Source organism: Podarcis pityusensis, assembly GCF_964106645.2.
Source record: "Podarcis pityusensis genome assembly, chromosome: W".
NCBI classification, from domain to species: domain Eukaryota; kingdom Metazoa; phylum Chordata; class Lepidosauria; order Squamata; family Lacertidae; genus Podarcis; species Podarcis pityusensis.
In genome coordinates, this window is record NC_138045.1 from 6,567,278 (window position 1) to 6,593,445 (window position 26,168).

The window sequence follows — 26,168 nt, forward strand, 5'->3', positions numbered from 1 at the left end:
AACTTTCCGTTTAATGCTTTCCATTGCTGCTGTAAGACAACTAGCAGTGCACCATTTTGATGTTGATGCTGCATATCTGCATGCAAATTTAGACCATGAAGTGTTAATGAGACAACCCCCTGGGTTTGAAGAGGGGAATGGTGCAGTCTGGCGTTTGAAAAAAGCTGTTTATGGTCTCAAACAAAGTGGAAGGTGTTGGAACCAGTTTTTAAATGAAGCCCTTGTAAAAATTGGTTTTAAAAGGAGTGTGGCTGATCCATGCCTGTACACCAAGGGGACAGGCAACAAATATCTAATGCTCTTAGTCTTTGTTGATGATTTGCTTGTAGAAGGGAGTTCCACAGATGAGATCCAGAAGCTCACAAGTCAACTGGGAAAAAGGTTTAAGCTTAAAGCCTTAGGGCCTGTAAGTAGAAGTAAGGCAGGAAGCTGATGGAAGCTTCCTATTGAGCCAGAAAGAGAAAATTCTTCATTTGATAGAGCAGTTTGGCATGGAAAACTGTAAGCCAGTTCAGACTCCCATGACACCAGATTTCCCAAAGACAGTGTGTGATGATGAATTTGATCAGCCTGAGTTGTATCACTCAAAAATAGGATCACTGTTGTATTTAAGCCAGTGGTCAAGGCCAGACATTGCATGCGCTACAAATGTTCTGAGTCAACGTGTATCTAAACCCAGTACTGCTGATTGGTGTGCTTTGAAAAGGCTTATCAGATATCTAAAGGGGACATTAAATGTATGTTTGAAGATATCTAGTACACAAGACGAAAAACTAGAAGTATTTGTTGATGCGGACTGGGGAAGCTGTGTAGCTACCAGAAAATCTACAAGTGGAATGGTTATGATGTTTGCCAATTCCATAATTGGATGGAGGTCAAAGAAACAAGGATTTGTTGCGACCTCATCCTGTGAGGCAGAATATGGGAGCCTGTCGCTAGCATGCAATGAAATCATGTGGTTTATACAGATACTAAAAGATCTAGATTGTAAAGTAGATTTGCCTATCCAAGTGTATGAAGATAGCCAATCGTGCATTGCATTAGCGGGCTCGGAAATAATGAAATCCGCACCAAAACATATTGCTATCCGTCATGCGAATGTTAGAGATTGTGTACAGAATGGGGTAATCAAACTGGAGTATTGTCAGTCACAAGATAATATTGCTGATTTGTTTACCAAGCCTTTGCCAGCAACATGTCATTATGAATTGATGACAAAACTGGGTTTATGTATATAATGTATGTATGTATTGTTTCTGTTGGGGTTTTTCGCATTTAAGAAACAGAAGGGGTGTCACGGCTAAAATGGCCGCTGTTTCTTTAATGCGAATAAAGCTGGGTCAGCATGACTCAGCGGCCTGCAGTAGGTTGTATATATAAAGTGAGAAATGTTAGTTTGTGCTGAGGCTGGTGTTTGGGTTGGTTGGTGCTGGTGTGTATAGTTCTTCAGTCGTGTTTTGCACAAAGACTTTTAAGAATAAAACTCTGCAAGGATATTCTCGTGGACTCTTTTATGCAGACAAGGGTCCGAGGACCAGGCTGAAGAGACAAAGGGAGGTCAGAACCCTTTCCTTCTTTTTTTTGCTTTTTACAAACACTGACAGCGATTTCTTTTTGGCTTTAGCTGAACATTCAGCGTACCCAAAAGACAGCTTTTGCTGATTTCACAGAGGGAGAGATCAAGTTCATCCCGACGTACAAATTCGACTCTAAAACAGATCGCTGGGACTCCAGGTAAGCGCCTGCTTGGTAGTTGAAACTAATTTGAAACTAACTTTGGATTGTTTAAAAGAGGATACTATTGACTGTTACAAAGAGAAACTGTTTCCCCCTAGTGGAAGCCTTTGAAACTGGTTGATTTACAAGAGTTGGACTAGGGGAATTTCCAGCTGCAAGTTAAAAACCGTGAGACTCTGGGACTGACCTTGAATCTTTCAAATGTTATGGTAAATGGAAGCGGAAAAACAGACCAGTCAACTGTTGATAAAACATTAAGGTCTGGGAGGACTTGGTAACAACCCAGGAGAGGTCTAATATTAGGCCCTCCTGTTCTTTTTGTTGCTGTCTCTGTACTAGTACATTTGAAACTAAGAGGAATGTCGACAGAAGAGGCTTTGGTGGCTGCATTATATAAGATAAATGATTCATTGGATCAGCTTCACAGGAAAATGGACATGATAAATGCGAAAGTGGACGTTTCAATTGTTGAGGTTGACTTGAATGCAGGGAGTATGGACAATGCCAATACATAAACCACCCAGAAATTGATACAAGAACCTATTTTGATATGGCAAGCTGTGGAGGAAGTCAAGGAAAAAGCTGTTGCTGTTGAAGGTACAGAAACACAACTGGAGAGAAAGAGAGCCCCAGCCCTACAGAGGCAATTTGATGAACATAAGTTGACGCTCGCTATGACTGAACTTAAGGAAAAAGAGACGAATTTGAGGATTAGAGTTCATCTTTGGTGGACATGCCCAAGGATTAAGACACTCTGGGAGATGATTCATAACGAAATGAAAAAGGTATTTAAATATACCCTTTTGAAGAAACCAGAGGCCTTTCTTCTGGGCATGTTCGGTCAATTGGTGTTAAAGAAGGATAGAATTTGTTACATGTATGCAACAATAGCAGCAAGAATACTCATTGTGAAGTACTGGAAGACACAAGATTTAGCTATCCGGAAAGAATGGCAGATGAAGTTGATGGACTATATGGAATTGGCGGAAACGACTGGCAGAAATCCGAGACCAGGGAGAAGAGTCGGTGGAAGAAGACTGGAAAAAGTTTAAGACTATGTATAGAAATATTGCAAAAATAATGAATGTTAGAAAAATGTTGGAATGAAGTTATATGGTTTTAGTAGAAATGTTATAAGGAATTAAGTATAAATAGACTAATAGAGTATTAAAGGGAAAAATAAGATTAGAATATGTTAAGATAATTATAGGATAGAAAACAGAGGAAGATGGAAAGGAATTGCTGAAACAATTAATAGAAGTGGAATACAAAAAGGGAGGTGTGAGGAGGTCGTGGAAATACGGGAATGAAAGTTAAGACATTGAAATTGTTTTGTGCTTTAAATGGTTTGCGTCTTGTTTTGTTAATCTTATCTTTTTTCTCTTTTTCTTCTTTGCTTTTTCTTTTCCTTTTTTGTTTTTTTCTGTTTTATTGTGTGTAAATGGTTGGAAAATCAATTAATATTATTTTTTTAAAAAAAGATAGTTGAGCCTTTGTAAGTAAGTCCTCTCAATCATTCTTCTGCAAGGCTTGTTTGTTTTTCCTAGTCTGCTGAGATGCTAGTAGTGTCCTGCCTTTCCATCCTCCTGAGCAGGCTAGTAAAGCATATATTTTAAAAATGGTTTTCTGCTAAGCAAGCTGTTGGAAGAGGGCTAGAGTTGAGGGCTGGATGGACTTCCTTTCCTCTGCAGCCAGAATGGACACCAAGCCACGGAGGAAGAGAGAGATCCAGCTCACCTGAGGCATCTGATCAAGGCTTGTCATGCCAGGCATAAAGCAGCTGGCTAAGTACTTTGGCAGATGTTTATCTCCTTGAACAGCCCCCCCCCCCCCCCGATTTATAACAGGAGACACGTTTCTTATAGTTGTAAAAGGAAATTACAGGCTGGGAGCAAAAGGTCATATTGACCATACAAATTACAGAATACAATCAAGCTGCAAAAACACTAATTAAGAGTTGGTAAATAGTGAAATTTATTGTTTAACAGAAAATACCATGGGCCTCCCATCAGACTCGAGCCACATCTTCCTAAGGTTAAAGGGCAAGAGCTAATAGAAACAGCAGCTGGCTTGAAAGGGGGGTGTAAATTTAAGGGGTTGCTTTTGGAAACTGTTTTTACTAAGTTCCTTTTTACTTTGAAAAGGCCTTTTCTTCTAAAAATCTATATATGTTATGTATGAAATATATTGGCTTAAATGTAATTATGCAAAGGATTTAGAAAGTAAGAAATGTTAGATTCTTATGTTAGATTCTTATTTCATTGATGGTGTGTGAGAAGGTGAACCCAAGATCTCTGTTTAAGACAAAAATTAAAACCATGAGCCATCTGTTTTAGCCATCTGTTTTGGAGTGAAAGGGCAATAGGGCAATAGGGCAAAGATGATCTGGTAATTAAGGTGCCTGGTCGAGGCAAATGTAAGATATATGGCTACTTGTCTGCCATTTATGGATAGAAGGAAATATAGCTCTTTGTCTCCCATAAAAGGTAATAGGAAATGGGTCTATCTTTTATGATTGGTTCTAGCAAACAGCCAATAGGAATTTCAACCAGGTTGATTGGACAGAGGCAGCCAAAGGAGGAGCAAGGGGGCTTGGCTGAGGAAATATAAGTGCTGGCCATCAGGGCTGGAGTGGGCAGAGCTTTGGTATTCATATACCACTGTGTCTCTCATTTATTTGTCTGACAAATAAATTATTATTTTAATTTCTCTATTGCTGCGTTGAATATTTCATTCCGGCTAAGCGTTAACCACAAGCAGGGTGCTACACTCCTTCACCTGCTCACTTTGCTTGCATGGAATTCCTGGTTGCCAAAGGCTGCTAGGCGAGTTGTGAAATGCAAGGCTGTGATATGTTGTCTTCCTCAAGCCATCCCTGCTCAAAGTCTCTGGAAATGTTTTGGCTCCTTTTCCACAAGCAGCCTTTCCCCCACATTTGTCCTGATAACCAGCATCCTCTGTTTCATGGCGTGTATAAGCAGAGAATCCTGTTTGTGTCAAGGAAGTCTGGGAAGTAGACTTGGTGCTCTCTCAAGATGAGTCTGCCAGGGCATAAGAACATGAGAGCAGCCCTGCTGGATCAGGCCATTGGTCCATCTGGCCCAGCATCCTGTTCTCACATTGGCCAATGAGATGCCTCTTGGGGAGCCCACAAACAGGACCTGAGTGCAACAGCACGCTCCCCTCCTCCAAGCCATACTGCTTCTCTTGGTGGAGTATGTTCTGTGGCCATTATGGCTAGTAGCCATTGAGCCTCACCATCCAGGATTTGGCATATTCTTGTGGTTCTGGACAACTGTCAGAAGCCACCTAGGCCTGCTACTTTCATTGCTCTTGCTGTGGTAATGGGGAAATCAAAAGGACAGGCGGAACATGTAGTGACGAAGCCGGAAAAGGGCAGGCTCCTTTGGGCAGCATTTCAGGTGCCAGAAAGGGTCTTTTGGATCACTGAAAAAATAGTGTCTGAACAAGAATAACGGGGCCCCTTGCTTTGGGGAAGGATCATCATTTGGTGGTGTGCCATATGCTTTGTATGCAGAGTCTCAAGTTGAAAGGCACCGCCACCTGAAAAAGGATTGGGCCACAGAGAGCTGCTGCCAGCCAGAGTAGACTTAATTAATTGTGGGGTTGGAAGGGATCACGAGGGTCATCTAGTCCAACCCCCTGCAATGTAGGAATCCAAACTGGGGGAGGTCAGAAATTCATTCTGACCTGGTAGAAGGCAGCTTTTGATTTCCTAACAACTCCCTCCATGAGGCAAAATGCCTGCACACCTGCAAGGTCCGCCCCTTCAGAAGTTGGACTCCCAAGCCCCATTATCTCCAGCTCTTGACCGTGGTCAAGATCACACGCCATGTGTGAAGCCAAAGTTTGACTGTGTGAGCCTTGTGTGTTGCCTCAGCCAGTCCAACAGTCCTGGTGTCTCTCCTGTCTCCTTGCAGTGGGAAGTGCCGTGTGCCAGCATGGTGTGAGCCAATCCTCTGGAGAGGAGGCAGCGTGAATCAGCTCAGCTACCGAAGCCACATGGAATTGAAAAGGAGCGACCACAAGCCCGTCAGCTCCCTCTTCCTCACAGGGGTAACAGCTGCCCTGGCCAGGGCTATCGTCTATTCAGGGTTTTTAGTTGCCTGCTATGTGGCACCTCCTCGAATCTGGGTAGGCCCTGACCAACAACCAGGCCCCTTTCCACAGAGCTCCTCCTTGGCCAATGACTTCCGGTGCAAGGAGTGGGCAGGTTTTGGCTCTGTTAAATCCCTAGGCTTCCATTCTCCACTGTTCTGAGTACACGCTGCTCCTGCAGGCATGGCAGACCACATGGGCTGAACTGTATACCTTAACCGTTGGCTCCATTCATGCAATGGAGCTTCTGTGGTACTTGGCTTGGAGCATTTGGCTTCAGCCCATTGGGTCTGGAAGTCACAGCCGCTGCCATCCTGGGGAAGCTCTCAGAGTTACAGTACTTGCCTCTTTCAGGGCTGGGAACAGGGGGGTGCATCAGGCCTTTCTGCTCTTAACTCATGCCCCCCCCTTCAGTCCATAGCCCCAACAAATGTGCTCTGCCCCCCCCCCATAGGTGAAGGTTGTGGCTGACCGACGGTACCAGAAAGTGTTTGAAGATATTGTTCAGTTGATGGACAGGATGGAGAACGAATTCCTTCCCTCCCTGGAGGGAGGTAAAGACGAATAGGATCCTCTCCAACCCCTTAAAGAGGGTTTGCTGCAAAAAGACCAGGGGGGAAAGAAGCCCTTGGCCCATCTAGCTCAGTCTTGAGCGGTTCCCCAGGATTTCCGGGGGATCTCTCCCAGCCCTACCTGGAGATGCTGGGGATAGAACCTGGGACCTTTGCATGCAAGGCAGATGCCCTTCCACTGAGCGGCAGCCTCTTCCTCTTCCTCGCAGGCAAAGACTCCAGGGGTAGCCAGCGTGTTGCCCTCCAGATGCTGGACTACAACTCCCATCATCCCCAGCCAACATGGCCAGTGGCAAGTGCAGCAAGATCTGGAGAGCCCCACGTGGACCTGTTGCATGTGCAGTCCCCTAAATGAGAGCCCGGGGCCAAGGACAAACTTCCCCCTGGAGCACGTTTCCTTGCCTCTGCTGAAGGCAAGCACTCTCTTTCCTCCCCCCCCCCTTTTTGCTCTGCAGTTTCCGTTTGAGAATGTGAAGTTCCGGTAGCTGCAGAAGGAGAAGTTCCAGATCACAAACAACGGGCAGGTCACCCTCCACTTCTCCTTTATCCCCAAGCTCAGTGACAACCAGTATTGTAAGCCATGGCTTCGCGCTGAGCCCTGCGAGGGATACTTGGAGCCCAGCGCGTCTCTCTCTGGAATCAGAGAACTGTAGAGTTGGAAAGGGACTCCAAGGGTCATCTAGGGAAGGCCTTGGTTTCCTTTTCATCCCCCCTTTTCCCCTCCTCTTCCCAACCCTCCTCCCTCAAACCTTGGGAGTTTGGTAGAGCAGGGGAGGCTTAACATTTGTGGGCTGCAGAGACTTCCGGGTTGGTGCCATCGGTAATGGCGGATTCCCTCTGAGTTTCTGAGGGACCAGCTCGGTGGGATCGGGTCTGACCCCTGCGGCGAAGTGGGGACCCTTCAAAAATCACAGGCGGGTGAAGCCTGTGAACGTGGGGACTTGGCGGGCGCCTTTTGCGCCCACCCAAACTGCGAAGGGACCCTTTTATGGGCTCCGGAGCGAGATGGGGTGAGCGGCGCGGTGCTGAGAGTCGACTGCTTCTTCCGCGGAGTGAAGCCGCACAGCCGTTATCGGAGAGCGCTGACTTTTTCCTGGGACAATTTGACTTCGAAAGCAACTACCCGTGAGTAGGATAAAATTGGATTTAAAGGGAAAAATAACTTAATTCGGCACCGAAGCGGGAAGGTATAAACAGGAAGTCCGCCTTCCTTTCTTGTAAACAGATCAAAGCAAAGAGACTGTAAGCGGAAACTTTGAAAGACGTTTGAAAAAAGATTTAAATCCTAACATCAGAAAAGCGATCTCCCCTCCGGATTGCAGGAGAGGAGGGGGGAAAGGTTTGAACTGTATTTATCTGCAAAAAAAAAAAAAAAAAAAAAAAAAAAAGAGGGAAAGGAAGCTAAAATCCACCGCTTAGAACCTGGGAACGGACTGCCCTGAGACAAGGAATGCCGCTCTGTGAAAAGCACTATCGGTAAACAGAGTACTTTTGACAGCTAACTCTGCAAGAGAGATACAGTGTTTCTGGACTTCTCCTGGCTTTAAAGTAACTGATTAAGTGCAATTGAAACTGTTGTTTTCTTGTGAATTGGGGGATTTATAAGGACTACTTTTTTAAAAAAAGTTGCAAGCTTTGACTGTTACTGTGTCCCCCTAGAGGAGGTTTGACATTGCTACAATAACAACTGGGCTAGGGGAATTTTCCATTTCAAAACAAATTCTAGCCGTGGGATTGACCTTGGACTTCTATGAGAGTGTTATGGCAGATGGAAGAGGAAAGTTAGAGTTGATTCAGGAAGAAACTACTAGGTCTGGCAGACCCTATCGGACAGATACTGCGTCGCAGCGAAGAGCTTCAACATCTGGTCCTTCTGGACCATCTGGATTATCAGGGGCTGCACCCCCAGAAGTTAAACCAAAAGTAATGTTGTCTGAAGACATTTTGGCCCTGGCACTAGGAAAAATTAATGAATCTTTGGAAAATTTAACTAAACAAGTAGCTGAAACAAATAAACAAGTAGCCGAAGCATCAGTTAAAATTGACCAAAATACTACAAGTATTAATAATTTGGGACAGAAGGTGAATACCAATACAGAGACTATTGAGAAATTGTTACAGGAATCTGCTTTGACCCGAAAGACAGCCGAAGAAGCAAAAGACATAGCAACTGCTACTCAAGAGAAGATACCACCGATATATAGGCAACTCGAGGACCACGGTTTGACGTTGTCTATGATTGAATTGAAGGAGAAACAAAGAAATTTGAGAATCAGGGCTGTACCAGAACTTGAGAAAGATAACTTGACTGACTTTCTTACGCAGGAATTTGCAGACTTCTGGCAACAGGATTTGGGGAAGGAAGAATTTAAGATAGTGAGCGCATTTAGACTTGGAAGAGGAGGAAGGAAGAACAAGGTGAGAGACTGTTTGATTACCCTTCGAACAAAAGAGGAGAGAGACAAAATCTTGAATCTGCATTACCAAAAGACTCTGGAAATATATGAGTCAAGTGTGGAGATATTTAAGGACATTCCAAAACATCTTTTGGACTTCAGGCTTAATTACGGAGATCTGGTTGCCCTGCTGAGAAGAGAATCATCTTTAGGTGGGAATTCCCTCAAGGCCTGTCCTTTAAATATAAAGGAAGAAAGATAAAAATAAGATCAGTCAATGACAAAGATAGATTCTTGAAAGACCACGGAGAAGACCTACAGAAAGAAGTGGAATCTGGAGAAGAGCCAAAAGCACTGGAAAGAGGAATACTAGATATAGCAAACTTATCTTTTGGATTGCATGGTTCAGAGAAAGTGACACCACCGACAGAACAAGAACAAACACTTGGCGCAGTTGGAGGTAAAGAGAAGTAACCCCATCATGGCTCTGCAACTATTAAGTTGGAATTGTAATGGCCTCAACTCTCCTCGGAAAAGGAAAAGTGTTTTTCATTTACTAAAAAAGGAACAATTGGACTTGATTTGCCTACAGGAAACACACGTGATAAGGCTACATAGGAAAGTATTGATCAACAAGAGATTGGGACAGGAGTTTATTTCATCTGACAAAGTTAAAAAAAGAGGAGTAGTGATTTATGCAAAGGAGAGACTATCACCGAAATTCATTTTTAAAGACGATCAAGGAAGATTTGTGGCAATTGAAATTCAAATTCAAGGAGAGAAATTTTTGATAGTAGGAATTTATGCACCGAATGAGGGGAAATCTGAATTCTTTCAAAAGTTGCATGAGACCTTAATGGACTATTTGGATTACAATCTGATCTTGATGGGGGATATGAATGGAGTAGTATCTACAAATATGGATAAGGCACAAAGACAGGTAGTCACCAAGGATGGTAGACTACCGAAAACATTTTTCGAGCTGACAGACAACTTGGACTTAGTCGATACTTGGAGAAAAAAGAATCCGTTGGGAAGAGAGGGAACCTTCTTTTCTGAAGCCAAGATGACATGGACTAGAATTGACCAAATATGGGTAACTAGAGGAATGGCACCAAAGATAAAGAAAGTGGAAATTTGTCCAAAAACCTGCTCCGACCACAATGCTGTAAGGATGGAGATGAAACTAATATCAACTGGCTCCTTCAGATGGAGGATGAATGACACCTTATTCAGAGATGAAGAAGTGTATAAAAAGGCCCAAAAAACCTTGAGAGACTATTTTGAAATAAATATTGTCAGGGGTTCAGGAGCAGAGGCAAGGGCAAGGGAGGAAACAGAGAGCGAGGGAGAGGAGGCAGAAGAAAAGATGAGTGATGACGACGACCCGAGATCTCCGAGTCTTTCCAGTGAATCAGAAGATTCACAGAAAGGAGCACCAGTGGCCAGGGCAAGGGGGGAGCCTAGGGGGACACCCCAGGAAGATAGAGCCAGAGGGGACTCAGAGGGGAGCAGTTGGAAATCAGGACCAGCGTCACCGCCAGAGAGCAGGGAAGAGGAAGGGCGCCAGGGATCAAGCGCTGGCAGCTCACAACAGGGGGGAGGGCACGAGTCAGGAGTGGCCACACCTCCATCGGGGAGCGAAGAAACGGTCAGACGGAAGGTGGAAGGTTGGGCGCGCGTGCCAAGTTCAAATGCACAGGAAGGTGGCGCAGTAGGCAGCCCGGAAAGGGAGCCAGGTCCTAAAGCCCGCCGAAAGGAGGGAGAAGAGTCAGGGGGGTCAGCGTCAGCGTCAGAGGAATCCCGGAAGGAAGAGACCCCGGGGGGCAGAGGGACCCAGAGAAGAACAGTCAGGCGGAAAAGGTGGAGCAAGGCTAGGATATTAAGTTGGTGTACAAGGGGCGGAGACTCAGATGGGGCTTCGCCGATCTAACCATGAGACGTAGAGTTGCACGCAGCAGCTTGAGAATGGAAACTGTAACTCAATAAAGACTTTTATTTAATGATCGCTGGCTAGCGTGATCCTCTGTGAGCTAGGATCTGGAAGCAACTCTGACAGTAAGCCCCATCTCATAAATTGTGGGCATCTACGTCCTCGCGGAGAGGAGAGAAAGCGGGTGCCTACTAGCGAGCTCACGAACGGCAGACAACATGACGGCCGAACAGCAGATAGTGGAACTCAGAGAAGCAGTGACACGACTGAATGCCGAGGCTCTTGCATCCAGGAAGAGAGAGGAGGACGCAGCTGCCGCCTACAGGGATCTCCAGGTCAGGTTGGAAGTGCTTACGAAGCAAGGGCAACTGACACCCAAACCGGAGGGGATTGGGTTGGGGAGACGAACAGGCGGTCTGGTCTCTCACTTCGATGGGAATTTGCAACAGTACCCCAACTTTAGAGCAGATGTAATGTGTGCACTGCAACTGCTGAACAAAGACTTTAGAGATGAGCAAGAGAAGGTGGGATTCATCATGTCCCATTTGCATGGAGATGCTAAAGCATGGCTGCGCAATTTGTGGAGAGATAATGATCCAGCGCTCCAAAATGCGGATGCCTTTATTAAAGCGATGGATGGGTGCTTTTTATCAAGCATTGACGTGGATCTTGCTCGGCAGGAGATACATGGACTGAAGCAAGGGAGGGCCAGCGTAAGGCAGTACCATGCCCGCTTTTTCGCTTTGGTCAGTGCCCTGGAATGGGACAGAGATTCGGCTCCTGTAAGAGACCTGTTTTGGGAGGGATTGCACGGCTCGGTTAAAGATGAAATTGCGAGGGGGGAGAGACCCCGGACCACGCAGGAGATCGTTCAGAGGGCGCTGGCGGTGGGGGTGCGGCTGGAAGGACGTCCGTGGAGCAGGGACGAAGGGCGTGGAGGGCGCGAACCAGCCAGGGGCTCCTCCTTCCTTCCCAGAGAAGCAGCGCGTGCGCAATCCACGCCTCCGCCAGGAGGAGGAGCGGAACCTATGGAGGTTGGAGGTGCAAGGGCTCAGTCAGCAGCCAGAGCCCTAGCACCGGCAGCAGTGAAAGCGAAGCCTCCTAGAGGGAACAGGAAGTGTTACATCTGCGATGATCCACAGCATATGGCGAAAGAGTGTCCCCAGAGGCTCCACAAGCACACTGCAGCCTCAGCAATGGTAACTGCAGCAACGCAGCAAGGACAACCACAGCAGGGAAACGACGGAGTCTGGTTGGAAGAGGCACTGGGGCCCAGCCAGACGTGTCAGTGAAGCAGTCCCCGGAGATTTTACAGCCCATGGACCCCCTCCCGCCCAAACCGGTAGTGAAGCTCACCGCGTCGCTCCAGCTGCCCAATGGAATCACCATGGACGTGCCAATCACCATTGACTCCGGAAGCAATGCGGACTTTATAGGGCAGGACTTTGTCGACCGGCACGCTATACAGTTGCTGCCTGCCACGCTGCCCCTGCAGGTTGTCACGGTGGATGGCAGGGAGCTGCTAGGGGGGCAAGTGGTGAAGCAGACGCCACCAATGGTGATGCGACTTGGGAATCACAGGGAAATCATCAGCTTCAATGTCACTCAACTATCGGACACGCCCATTGTATTGGGCATGAGTTGGCTGGACAAGCACAGCCCGACGATGGCTTGGTACCAGAGGCGGCTGACCTTCGGCTCTTCCTTTTGCGCTGAACACTGCATCGTGCCCAGGCAGGAAGGAGGGGAAGAGGAGTCACAGCTGCAGCTAGGCACGCTGCAAGCGGTCCCCCACAAGTACGCAGAATTTTTGGAGGTTTTCTGCGAGAAAGAGGCAGACAGGCTACCCCCCCACAGACCATATGACTGCAAAATTGACCTGCTGCCGGGGGCGGCGCTACCCAAAGGGAAGCTGTATTCCATGTCTGAGGACGAACTGCAGGAACTCAAAGAGTTCATAGATCATAATTTGGAGCGCGGTTTCATCCGAGAGTCCAAGGCAGCGGGGGGCAGTCCGGTATTCTTTGTTAAGAAGCGGGACACGCCCCAAAAAAGACTTGTAGTGGACTTTCGCATCTTGAACAGTGTGACCAAGCCATCGGACTTCCCCATGCCCCGAATCGACGACCTCCTCGCAAAGGTACGGAAGGGCAGAGTGTTCACCAAGTTGGACCTGCGAGGGGCATACAACCTCATTCGCATGCGGGAGGGAGATGAGTGGAAGACAGCCATGTTCACGCCCCTGGGCACCTACGAATATAGAGTTATGCCTTTTGGATTGCAAAATGGCTCCCACGTTTTTCAAGCTTTCATGCATCACGTGTTGGCGGGGCTCCTCTACAAGACGTGCGTCTGTTTCTTGGATGACATCCTGATCTTTTCGGAATCGCAGCAGGAGCATGACAGACACGTCAAGGAAGTGCTGAGCAGGCTACAGCAACATAGGCTTTACGCCAAGCTGGAGAAGTGCCAATTCGACGTGACCGAGGTGGATTTCCTGGGCTACAAGTTGTCTGATAAAGGGCTCGCCATGGACAGCGCCAAGGTCCGAGCAGTGTTGGATTGGAAAAGCCCACGCAACCGGAAGGAGGTCCAACGGTTTGTCGGCTTCGCGAACTTCTATCGCAAGTTTATCAAAGGCTTTGCGATGCAGACAGCGGCCATCACGGACACGCTCAGCTCCAAGAAAAAGAAGTTCATCTGGACAGAGCAGGCGGAGCAGTCCTTTCAGGCACTCAAGCGTCTCTTCGCGTCGGAAGAGCAGCTGCTTCATGTCAACCCCAGCAGGCCGATGAGGGTGGAGACAGACGCTTCGGACAGAGCCGTGGGAGCAGTCCTGCTGCAGAAAGACCCGCAGGGGGTTTGGAGGCCGGGAGCGTTTTACTCAAGGAAGCTCAGCAAGTCCGAACAGAACTACACCATCTGGGACAGGGAGTTGCTGGCCATTCATGCAGCGTTCAAAGCGTGGAGGCACTTCCTGATCGGCGCCAAGCACACGGTGCAGGTCTGCACGGACCACAAGAATCTAGAGCACTGGCGCACGGCACAGTTCCTGAACCAGAGGCAGATACGTTGGGCTGAGTTCTTTGCGAATTTCGACTTCCGAATAGAGTATGTCCCGGGGGACACCAACATCATGGCGGATGCTCTCTCCCGTAAGCCACAGTATCTGGAGGAGGCAACGCCAGCGGCCGCCATGCACATCTTCGCACCGACAGTGTGGGCGTGCGCGGCGGCAACAGTTGACCTGGATGCGGTGCGACGAGCGTTGCAGGATGACTCCTTCGCGCAAGCAAAGATGGCAGAGGTGCACAGGGGCACGGCAGCGACCGACGAGTTCCAGCTGCGAGATGGTTTGCTCATCCGTAAAGGGGCCATCTACGTGCCGGGAGACGAACTTCGCGCCAAGGTACTGCAGCAGCTGCACGACGCGCCCACTGCCGGGCACTTTGGCAAGGAGAAGACGGTGGAATTAGTAGCCAGAGACTTCTGGTGGCCCGGAATGAGAGGGGAAGTCGCGGACTACGTGGCGAGGTGTGACACCTGCCAGAGGTCCAAACCAGTGCACAGACCGCCGGCCGGACTGCTGGAACCGCTGCAAACTCCGTTCGAGCCATGGGAGAGAGTGGCCCTGGACTTTGTCACGGATCTGCCCAGCTCGAGGGGCAAGACGGCTGTGCTGGTGGTGGTGGATTTGTTCTCCAAGATGGCACATTTCATTCCGTGTGCGAAGGTGGCCACGGCGGAACAAACCGCCAAACTGTTCATAGACCACGTGTTCAAGGTTCACGGTCTGCCGCGGTCTATTCTGTCCGACCGAGGGCGACAGTTCATCTCAAACTTCTGGCAGAGGCTGATGGGCTTCCTGAACGTCAAGATCAACCTGGCGTCGGCTAGACACCCGCAGACCAACGGGCAAGCGGAGCGGGTCAATGCCATCATGCAGCAGTACCTGAGATGTTATGCGAATCAACAGCCTGCGACGTGGGTGGATTACCTGCCTCTCGCCGAGTTCGCCTACAACAACACGAAGCACGTGTCCACGGGGGTCACGCCGTTCTTCGCCAACAACGGGAGGCACCCTAGAACCTTCCCGGGACTGGAAAGAATGGGGGAGGGGGAGCCGCAGACAGCAGATGCGTTCGCGTCGGAGTTGCAGGAGGTCCACGATCAGCTGCGGCGGCACCTGGAGCTGGCTAAACACGCATACAAGGTACAAGCGGACAAACACAGAAGGGTTGGCGAAGAGATCCATGTGGGAGACTGGGTCTGGTTAGCAGCCCACGCAGTGCCGGCCAGGTCGTTGGCGAAGAAGAAACTAGGGCATAAACAACTGGGGCCCTACCAAGTCGACGAACAGGTCAACCCGGTGGCTTTCAGGCTGGCTCTTCCGGAGGGTTCCAGAATGCATCCGGTGTTCCACAGATCGGTGCTCACTCCCTACAAGGCACCTCACAGGTTTCAGGAACCAGGAACGGCACCGGGTCCGCTCCGAGAGAGAACCGGGCAAGGGGGAGTGGCACAGGAGGAGCGCATCAACGAAGTCACGGAGATTTTGGACTCCAGATGGGGGGAAGAGGGGGTAGAATACCTTCTCGCCAAGGAGGGCACCCCGGCCAGTGCCAACAGCTGGGTGCCGGGCTACGCTTTAGACGAACCTCTGCTCAAAGAAGAGTTTCATGCCCTCTTCCCACATAGGCCAATGCCAGCAGACTTTTTCGACGACTGGCTTTTCACGCCCACGCTTTCAGCCAGCACGTTCCGGGGGTTCGACTCGGACGAGGAACCGACACGAGACGCCCGTTCCCCAGAGGGGTCACCCTCGGGATCTGCTTCAGAACCCTCGTATTGGTGGGATGATCGACCAGAGGAGCAGTTCCGCAGAAGGTGGCTGGAGGGTCCAGGACGAGCAACGTCTCCTGAAGGCAACGAAGGAGAGACGGACATGGACGTTTTCGGGGACGACCCGGGTTTCGAGCACGGCGGCACAGAGATGGAAGCGGAGGTGACCGTCGTCAACGAGAGCAGGGAGGAAGAACCGGAAGACTTCGGATGGCGGCCCGCCACGGGAAGCGAACTGTATCCGACATTCGTCCCCCTGACACGGCAGCACCCAGATCCCGCACCGGAAGGAGGGGAGGGGGGAAGAGGGGGCTTCGAGGGGGGGATGGATGTCAGGGGTTCAGGAGCAGAGGCAAGGGCAAGGGAGGAAACAGAGAGCGAGGGAGAGGAGGCAGAAGAAAAGATGAGTGATGACGACGACCCGAGATCTCCGAGTCTTTCCAGTGAATCAGAAGATTCACAGAAAGGAGCACCAGTGGCCAGGGCAAGGGGGGAGCCTAGGGGGACACCCCAGGAAGATAGAGCCAGAGGGGACTCAGAGGGGAGCAGTTGGAAATCAGGACCAGCGTCACCGCCAGAGAGCAGGGAAGAGGAAGGGCGCCAGGGATCAAGCGCTGGCAGCTCACAACAGGGGGGAGGGCACGAGTCAGGAGTGGCCACACCTCCATCGGGGAGCGAAGAAACGGTCAGACGGAAGGTGGAAGGTTGGGCGCGCGTGCCAAGTTCAAATGCACAGGAAGGTGGCGCAGTAGGCAGCCCGGAAAGGGAGCCAGGTCCTAAAGCCCGCCGAAAGGAGGGAGAAGAGTCAGGGGGGTCAGCGTCAGCGTCAGAGGAATCCCGGAAGGAAGAGACCCCGGGGGGCAGAGGGACCCAGAGAAGAACAGTCAGGCGGAAAAGGTGGAGCAAGGCTAGGATATTAAGTTGGTGTACAAGGGGCGGAGACTCAGATGGGGCTTCGCCGATCTAACCATGAGACGTAGAGTTGCACGCAGCAGCTTGAGAATGGAAACTGTAACTCAATAAAGACTTTTATTTAATGATCGCTGGCTAGCGTGATCCTCTGTGAGCTAGGATCTGGAAGCAACTCTGACAAATATGAACACTAATGTTGAAAAAAGAGTAATCTGGGATGCAAGCAAAGCGGTCATGAGAGGGTTCCTGATGCAACAGAATGCAATAAAGAAGAGAAGCCAAAATGAGAAGAAAGATAAAATTTTGGAGAAAATAAAAGAAAGTGAGAAGAAATTGAGAGCAAAACCAAAGTCGCAGGAGATTTTGAGAGAAATAAAGTTATATCAAGTACAATATATGGAAATGATGAATCAGGAAATAGAATGGAAAATTAAACAAATGAGACAAAAAACATTTGAATCAGCTAATAAATGTGGGAAATTGCTGGCTTGGCAAATGAAAAAAAGACAAAAAATAAATATTATTACAAATTTAGAAGTGGAAGGAAAGAACATACACAACCCAAATGAGATTAGAAACTGTTTCCAGAGGTACTTTAAACAATTATACATACAAGGGCCACAGAAAGAAATGGACATAGATCAATTTCTGAAGATAAATGGATTACAAAAAATCTCTCAAGAAAGTAAATTAATGTTGAATTATAAAATATCTGAACAGGAAGTAGAAGGTGCCATTCAAAATATGCAATTGGGCAAATCTCCAGGACCGGATGGGCTGACTTCTAGATACTATAGATCCTTGAAAGAGTGGTTAGTACAACCTTTAAAGGAAGTCTGCAATGAAATATTGGAAGGGAAAAGGGCACCAGAGTCGTGGAAAGAAGCGTATATTACACTTATACCGAAAACAGAGACTGAAAAGACTCAGCTTAAGAACTACCGCCCCATATCATTACTTAATGTGGATTACAAAATTTTTGCAGACATTTTGGCCAAGAGATTGAAAAAAGTGTTGATGGAAGAAATTCATAAAGACCAAGCGGGCTTTCTCCCGGGAAGACACTTGTCTGACAATTTGAGGAATATAATTGATATTTTGGAAAAACTAGAAGTGAACATAAATACTAAAGCAGTTTTGATATCTGTGGACACGGAGAAAGCTTTTGATAATATCTCTTGGAGTTTTATGAAGAAGAACCTACAGGGGATGGGGGTAGGCCAAGGCTTTGAAAACGGTACAAGTGCAATTTATTCAGAACAAAAGGCTAAACTAATTGTAAATAATGTGGTGACGGAAGAATTTAAGATAGAAAAAGGGACACGACAAGGTTGCCCAATTTCCCCATTGCTTTTTATATCGGTCCTGGAGGTTTTGCTGAATATGATTAGACGGGACCAGTTAGTTAAAGGTATACAAGTCGGAGCCAAACAGTACAAATTGAGAGCATTTGCAGATGACTTAGTATTGACGTTACAGGAGCCAGAATCTAGTACCAAAAGGGTTTTAGAACTGATTCAAGAATTTGGTCAGGTTGCAGGATTTAAACTGGATAAGTTAAAAACCAAGGTTTTAGAGAAAAATTTAACACCGTTTGAAAGAGAGAGGTTTCAGAATGAGACAGGTTTAACAGTGGTTAAGAAAGTGAAATACCTGGGGATTAACATGACAGCTAAAAATGGGAATCTATTTAAAGACAACTATGAAAAATGCTGGGCTGAAGTGAAAAAAGATTTAGAAATTTGGTCAAATTTGAAGCTTTCACTGCTGGGTCGTATTGCTGCGATAAAAATGAATGTATTGCCTAGAATTTTGTTTTTGTTTCAAACATTGCAAATTGTGGACAAAATGGATTGCTTCAAGAAGTGGCAGAGAGACATTTCTAGATTTGTCTGGCAGGGCAAGAAGCCCAGAATAAAATTTAAGATATTAACTGATGCAAAGGAAAGGGGTGGATTTGCCCTGCCAGACTTTAAACTTTATTATGAATCAGCAACTTTCTGCTGGTTGAAAGAATGGCTGCTTCTTGAAAATACAGACATTTTGGATTTAGAAGGTTTTAACAACGTATTTGGATGGCATGCATATCTGTGGTATGATAAGGTCAAAGCACATAAAGCATTTAAGAATCATATTGTCAGGAAAGCATTGTTTAATGTCTGGATAAGATATAATGATTTATTGGAAAACAAAACCCCAAGGTGGTTGTCACCGATGGAAGCAAAAGCACAGAAAAAGCTCAATATGGAGGCCAAGTGGCCGAAATATTGGGAAATTCTGGAACAAGAGGGAGATAGACTGAAATTGCAGAGTTTTGAGAAACTAAAAAACAAAGTGCGAGATTGGCTTCATTATTATCAGATAATGGAGGCATATAATTCGGACAAGAAAATTGGTTTCCAGGTGGAAAAATCAAAATTAGAAACAGAACTGTTAGAACCCAAAACTAAGATTTTGTCAAAGATGTATAACTTGCTGTTGAAATGGAATACTCAGGATGAAACGGTGAAATCTGCTATGATTAAATGGGCACAAGATGTTGGACATAACATAATGATGGCTGACTGGGAACAGTTATGGACCACAGGTATGAAGTTTATGGCATGCAATGCCTTAAGAGAGAATATTATGAAAATGATATGCAGGTGGTACATGACCCCAGTCAAGCTTGGAAAAATCTGTCATTTGCCCGATAATAAATGTTGGAAATGTAAAGAAACTGAAGGTACATTCTTTCACCTTTGGTGGACGTGCCCAAGGATTAAGGCTTTCTGGGAGATGATCTATAATGAATTGAAAAAGGTATTTAAATAAGGACTTCCGGGTCAGCGCCATCGGTGAATGGCGGAGTTCCTCCGACTGGAGGAACGGTCTCTGTGGAAACTGGGGCTTCCCGCCGCGGCGAAGGCGGGGGCCCACTAGAAATCCCAGGCGGGAGAAGCCTGGGAACGTGGGGTTCGGCAGAGCACCAAAGCGCCTCCCCTACTCACGAGGAAACCCATTTTCGGGGCTCCGGAGTGAAGCGGGTGGAGCAGCGCGGTGCTGCGAACTGATTGCTATTTCCATGGAGGGAAGCCGCGCAGCCATCGCCGGAGAGCGCTGACTTTTTCCTGATGACATTTGGACTCTAAATCAAGTACCCGTGAGTAAAAACGGAGAATTGGACTAAGGAACTTTTAAATTTATGAAATTAGGCACGAAGCGGGAAGGTGTAAACAGGAAGTCCGCCTCCCGTCCTTGTATACAGCTTGAAGCAAAGATCTTGCAACCTAATAGCCTGAAAAGTTCTTTTAAAGTTGGAAATTTCCGGCACCCATAACCAACAAAACCCCCTTGGAAGCAGGAGAAGAGGGGGGGGGAATTTGACAGCTTAATCCTGCAGGAAGTGAGAAAAGGAATCTAAATTTCCACCGTCCCAAACCTGGGGACGGGGTGTCGGGACAGAAATCGCTTGAGACGTCCATTGATTGAAAGTGGAGTACTTTTGACAGATAGTTAAAAAAAAAAAAAGAAGAAGAAGAAGAAACAAATTAACTTCAACGCTACCTTCTGCATTTTTGCTCTTTAAAGAAACAAAGTATTTGAAATTGAAAGGACCTGAAATTGAAAGTAACTTTCTTTGTTGCATACTTTCTTTTAAAAAAATAATAATAATAATGGATACAAACAGAAATTGTGTCCCCTAGAGGGAGCCTGTCAGTTTGCGGTCGCAGCTTGCATTTGTGAGATTTGGATCGTGGGAACAGCCGTTTGACCTTGTTTTCGAATAGAAATGTATTGGCAGGAAGGTTTGGTGTCTGCCCTTGGTAGGACTAATGTTTTGCTGGAGCAGCTGCACGAGAAAGTGAGTCTGATGAATGAAAAACTGGATTTTATGAGTGCTGTGGCCAGCCAATATGATTTAACAGGGAATAAGGATGAACCTGGCTTGATAAAGCAAGTCCAAGGGCAGATGGAGGAGGAAGAGGCAGTAGCTATCTATTACACAACACAAATGGAAAGACCCAAAGTTTTCCAGGAACAAAAGCTACTGCGTTGGAAGATGGACTTTGGAGAGTGCTGGGAAGCATTTGAAGTTAAGGAAGCTTTTAACTCCAGTGTGACTGTGAAACAGGTGAATAACTATCTTCTGGATACATACTTTTTGGACTACAAAGACGAAGATTGGGAGTGGGACTGGGGGGAAGGGGACAATATAATGAAGGAAAATGGAAATTATCACTGGATGGAACCCTCCGGAGACCCACTCCCCCAGAAACCAACAATAGACAAAGAACTGCGTAAACACAAACAAGAACAAAAAAATTTGCAGAAGGGGCCTAGAAGTGATTTAAGGGCCTCGGACATCAGAACACCAGATTGATGGACTATGTAACGGACAGAAAGGACTGATATGACTGAAACCAGGAAGATGGGACGTTGGATGAAAATCATAGAAATTTTTATGATAATTTTGGAATTAGTCTAACATTAATGAAATTTGTCTAATATCAATGAAATTTGAGGGAATATGCTGGAAAGGAACCAAATTGGCTTTAGTAGAAATGATTTTAAGGAGAAATGTATGAATGTGATGAGATTTTTAAGATAAGATAAGGTTAAAGATTAAGGTAAATTGAATAACAGATTATATTAAAAGAGGGAAAGGTTATGTCGATTAACAAATAAGATAGATTGTGAAGATTAATTATAAATTAAAATTGAGAAATATGGGAAGAATTTGCTGAAATAACGAATTAAACTAGAATACAAAAAGGGAGGTGTGAGGAGGTTCAAGAATCAAGCAAATGAAAAGTCGAAATTTGAGATTTGTATTTTTTCTTTTTTTTTCTTATTTTCTTATTTTTTCTTTTTTCTTTTTTGGGTTAGGGTTGGGGATTTTTTATGTATTGATGAAACTTTGAATAAATATCATTTAAAAAAAGAAAAAAAAGAAAAAGGTATTTAAATATACCTTCTTGGAGAAACCAGAGGCCTTTCTCCTGGGCATAGTCGGCCAATTGGTGCCAAAGAAGGATAGAACTTTTTTTATGTATGCCACAACAGCAGCAAGAATACTCATTGCAAAGTATTGGAAGACACAAGATCTACCCACTCTGGAAGAATGGCAGATGAAGGTGATGGACTATATGGAACTGGCGGAAATGACTGGCAGAATCCGAGACCAGGGAGAAGAGTCGGTGGAAGAAGATTGGAAGAAATTCAAAGACTATCTACAGAAATATTGTAAAATTAATGAATGTTAGAATGATGTTGGATAGAAATTAACTGGTTTTCAGCTGTAATACTATAAGGGAGTATGAAAAATGGATTATTAATAGGTAAAAATTTAACGTTACAATATTTTAAGATTAAAGACTAGGATAAACAAAGAGGGTAAGGATTTGCTGAACCAACAAACCGAACTGGAATACAAAAAAGGGAGGCGTGAGGAGGTCAGGGAAACAAGCTAATGAAAAATAAGTAATGGAAAGATTGAGTTGTTTTTAACCATTTTTATTTTGTATTTTCTTCTTTTTTATTTTTATTTTGTAATATTTTGAAAATCTCAATAAATATCTTATTTAAAAAAAAACATTTGTGGGCTGCATTGCCCCATGCTCAAGCCTCCAAGGGCCACACGTCAAAGCAGCTGAGCCCAAAGTGTAAAAGTGTGTGTGACCAGCTTTAAACACACACACACACACACACACACACACACACAAATGAATTGAAGCAAAACAATGCTGGAGGGTCCCAAAAAACCTTTTGGCATCGCAGGGAACCAGTGAGAGCAGTGGGTCCAAAAATTACTTCTTTAAAAAAAAATGCATATTTTTATGTTGTGGAGGCACAAAAATATCTTGGGGAACATATAGAACTAGCCAAACTTTTAAAAACTCAATGAAATGTAAACTAAAAAAGAAAGTTACATTGGGGCGCAAAAATCCTTTAGGAGACAAATAAATGCTTTCCCTTTTTATATTCTTTTGTTAGGGTCACTTTCTCTCACCCCCCAGTATCCTGTCACCATCTTCTGTGCAGCTGCTGCTTTGGAGGACTAGAGAGGAAAGTGGGGTGGGGGTGGGAACTGAGTCGCTTCTTTTCCTAATTCTTGAAGTTAAGGTTTTCCCGATACACCTGTGAGAACAGGAGGCTGTACTAGATGGGCCATTGGCCTGATCCAGCAGGCTCCTATTGTGTCCTTCTGTTCAATTATTCACCGTCTTTACTTTTAATTTACAGACAAGCCAACTTGGCTGTGCCAAAGAGTGTATCTACCTGACCTCCTCCTGTTTTAGGTGAGACGGTGGACATTTCCCTGGATGTGTACGTCAGCAAGGAAGAGAAGATTGAGGCTATCTTTGTCCTTCACCTTGACCGTGGCTGCTCTTCCACTCAGCAATGTGGGGGCTGGGGGGTCCTCCGCTGCATTCAGCTTCAGCTTCTGTAGCTGTGCATCAGCTTCCTGTGTGCTGTTCATGCCCTTTGTTTGCCTTGACTGAGTCATCCCAGGTTCTGGTCCTCCCACCTGCCCTTTCGCAGGCCCACTGAACCATGTGCATTTCCCTGCCATCTGCCCAGATACTGTTCAGTCTTTTGCTCTTGCCTTCCTCCTCTGATCTCGGGGAGAAGACAGCTTCCTAGAAAAGGTAACAGTTGGTTTGCTATCCTCTAGATGTTCTTCTGGCGGGCTCAAATCAGGTACAGGCAACGCCCCGTTTACACGGGGGTTGCGTTCCGAGGTACCGTGCGTTTAAATGAAATTGCGTATATTGGGGACAGCATTGGAAAAGCCTGCAAACACCCTCTAAACTTCCGGAAACCCTTTTGAAAGGCCTTTTGAAAACCAGCAGCACTTGCCAGCCTCCCTGCAAAACTCCTTGCTCCAACTCTCCACAGGCCTGAAAGGTCGGTGCCAAAGCTCCTGGGAGGGAGTCGAGATGCTGTTTCCATGCCGCTTTGCCGCTTTTGTGCTCTTGGGGGGGACATTTTTGCCCCTTCAAGTGCCCCTTCCAGTGTGCATGTGCCTTGAAGGCACATAAATGGAGTTGCCCTTGTCAACGATCAGCAGCTGCTCCATGCAGTGGCAGCTGGTCCCTTAGGGCAAACCAGGCACTACCCCACCAACCTGACTTTCCTCTCAGGCAACCCACACCTGCCTGCCTTCTGACTCAAATCCAGTCCAGGTGGTGGCTCTAGCTCTCTGCTTTGGTCTCTTCCCTAGTCTCAACGTGGCCCTTGTAGAACTCGGCAGAGGAGAATGGAGACGAAACCAGAATTTGCCATCACTGCTTGTCACTGATTTTGCGCTGCTTGACTCTGGGTCCGCTTGCGATTGGCAGCACAGGAGGCAGAAAGCCCAGTCTCATGATGCAGGCGCCAGCCCCCTCTGGCCCCAAGAGCCAGTTTTCTCCTTGTCTCTGTGCTCAGCAACTGCTGCACAGGCTATACCACTCTGGCTTACTCTTACCACCTGAGCACTGGCATTTGGGAAGCAGTAGTGGCTGCTTTGGGGTGGCTCAGGGAAATGTCACTCCTCTCGAAATCAGATCTACTTGGGTGTATTATCCTAGCCACAAGGAGACAGTGGTGACTGTCAATTTGGACAGCTGTAGACATTTAGAACCATGGAGGATATGTTTATCAGTGGCTACCGGTCAAGGCTATTTCTTGCCACTATTATCAGAAACCACATGCTTTTGATTACCAGTTTCTGGGGAACATGATACACAGAGTGCTATTGTCCCCATGTCCCTATGGACTCCCAAGGGCATGTGGGTGGCCATTGTGGGAACAAAATGCTGATCTAACCCAGCAAGGCTCCTGTGTTCTTTAGCATGCACCAGCTACTCTTGCACTAAGACTCTGATACAGTATGTGTCATTCCCCACACCAATACACACTCTCTTGTTAGGATATTTCCGTTCCACCTTAAAAGGGAGCAGGCTTTGTGAGTAACAGAGTCTGCGCATGTCCTGTTCACAGGATGTTTATGCTTGCTGTTTCCTTTCGATTTCAGCCGGTCGAGATGCTGACTCAGAACGGTCATGTTTTTCTTTGTTCTGTTCATCGCTAAATAAAGTCTGTAAATATGCTCTTCTGCTCTTCTGCGGTGCAAGCTTTCTGGCTGTGTTTCTGCTGATAAAGGATGTGCACGAGCCTGGAATGTGGCAGTCTATTTCTAAGGCTTCGTGTCGCTAATTGCTGGATCTGCGTGGCTACAGAGATCGATGGACGTCCGGCAGCCGGCTTGGGACTCAGATGGACGCTATCTCCCTGGCAGTATCCCAACAACAAGGTTTCGGGCCCAGATTCACAGCACCTACAGGAGAGTAAAGCTGCAACAGACTGCGTCTGAGAGGTATGTCAAAAGAGAAAGAGAGGTTTTTCTCTGTTTACCTCGGAAGGAGCCTTTGGAACTCCGGCAGATTAATGGCTCTGGGAGCCAAGCCAGAGAGTTCGTGATTAATGAGCTGCCAAGATAAGAAGTCTTTGAAGGCATAAAGAGACTCCCGGCTCAAAGGAAAAGCTGAAATGGAGTTTTTCCAAGCTTCACAGGCCATTCACTGCCCTAAGTTACATGGGCAGAATTATGAAACCTGGGCAAAATTTTGTGAATCTTTGTTGCATCAATTTGGGGTGTGGCATACCGTTTCTGAGCCCCCCCCCCCCAGTTCCTCTGACAGAGAAATGGGAGGCCGAAAATTTGAGGGCGATAGACGTAATCGTCTTGTCCGTCTCTCTGGAGGAAATAAAGACGCTAGCTGGCAATCTGACTGCACGTGGCATGTGGAATGCTTTGATGAAAGCTCACAAGCCAGTCATCCCAGCCCAGAATTTGACTGCATCGGAGGTCCTAGCTGTTTCCCAGAATGCGAGTGAATGCAGGGATGCTGAGGGCATCGGTTGCAAGCTGCAGGGGGAGCTGACCGTCACGTCATCCCAGGCAGCATTCCAGCCTCCAGGGGGAGCCAAGGAGTCGGCAGCTGAGAGCTCTGTTTCTCGTGGGAACCAAGGTCATCGTCTTTGCAGAGGCCGGAAGGCCAGAGGTAAACAAAGACAGATGCCTGCAGATGGCCAGAAGCAGAGGGAGGGTGAAGAGCCCGCGCCAGGGAAAAACAAAGCTGTGTTTGCTGGCACTGCTTCACCAAAGGCTAAAGGCACGTCTGCTGACCAGAAGCAGGGGGGCAAGCTGCAAAAGCCCACGCCAGTGGAAAACAAGGCTATGTTTGCTGGCACTGCTTCACCAAAGGCTAAAGGCACGTTTGGTGGCCAGGAGCAGCAGGGGGGCAAGCTGCAAAAGCCCACGCCGAAGGAAAACAAGGGTTTGCTTGCTGTAAAGACTGCTCCAACAGCCAAAGGCAGATTTATTGTCGATTCAGGTGCGAACCGCCACGTTTCGAAGGACCGCCATCTCTTTATCTCCTTCAAGCCTCAGGAAGGTGAGATCCACCTGGCTGACGGAAGGACGTTGCAAATCGCAGGAGAAGGGACTGTGAAACTTGCAAGTCTGCACACTACCATCAGTAATGTACTTTATGTTCCAGGCGCTGCTAGCAACTTGCTAAGTGTCCCACAGCTTACTGGGCGTGGTTTTCAGATATCCTTCAAGAGGAGCGTCTGTGTCATCAGTAAAGGCAAAGAGGACTATTTGCATGCAAAGTTTATGGATGG

General features: G+C 47.0%; 1 pseudogene across 1 annotated transcript in view; it reads left to right on the plus strand.

Annotated features, from left to right (window-relative positions):
- Nucleotides 1–23,536, plus strand: part of LOC308467677 (inositol polyphosphate 5-phosphatase OCRL-like) — a 304,985-nt pseudogene extending 281,449 nt beyond the window's left edge. Inside the window, exons 8-13 of the transcript in view lie at nt 1,625–1,734; nt 5,679–5,814; nt 6,311–6,421; nt 6,884–7,049; nt 22,793–22,897; nt 23,529–23,536. The product of the transcript in view is annotated as an inositol polyphosphate 5-phosphatase OCRL-like (transcript). The remainder of the gene's footprint in view (nt 1–1,624; nt 1,735–5,678; nt 5,815–6,310; nt 6,422–6,883; nt 7,050–22,792; nt 22,898–23,528) is intronic.
- Nucleotides 23,537–26,168: the final 2,632 nt, after the last annotated feature.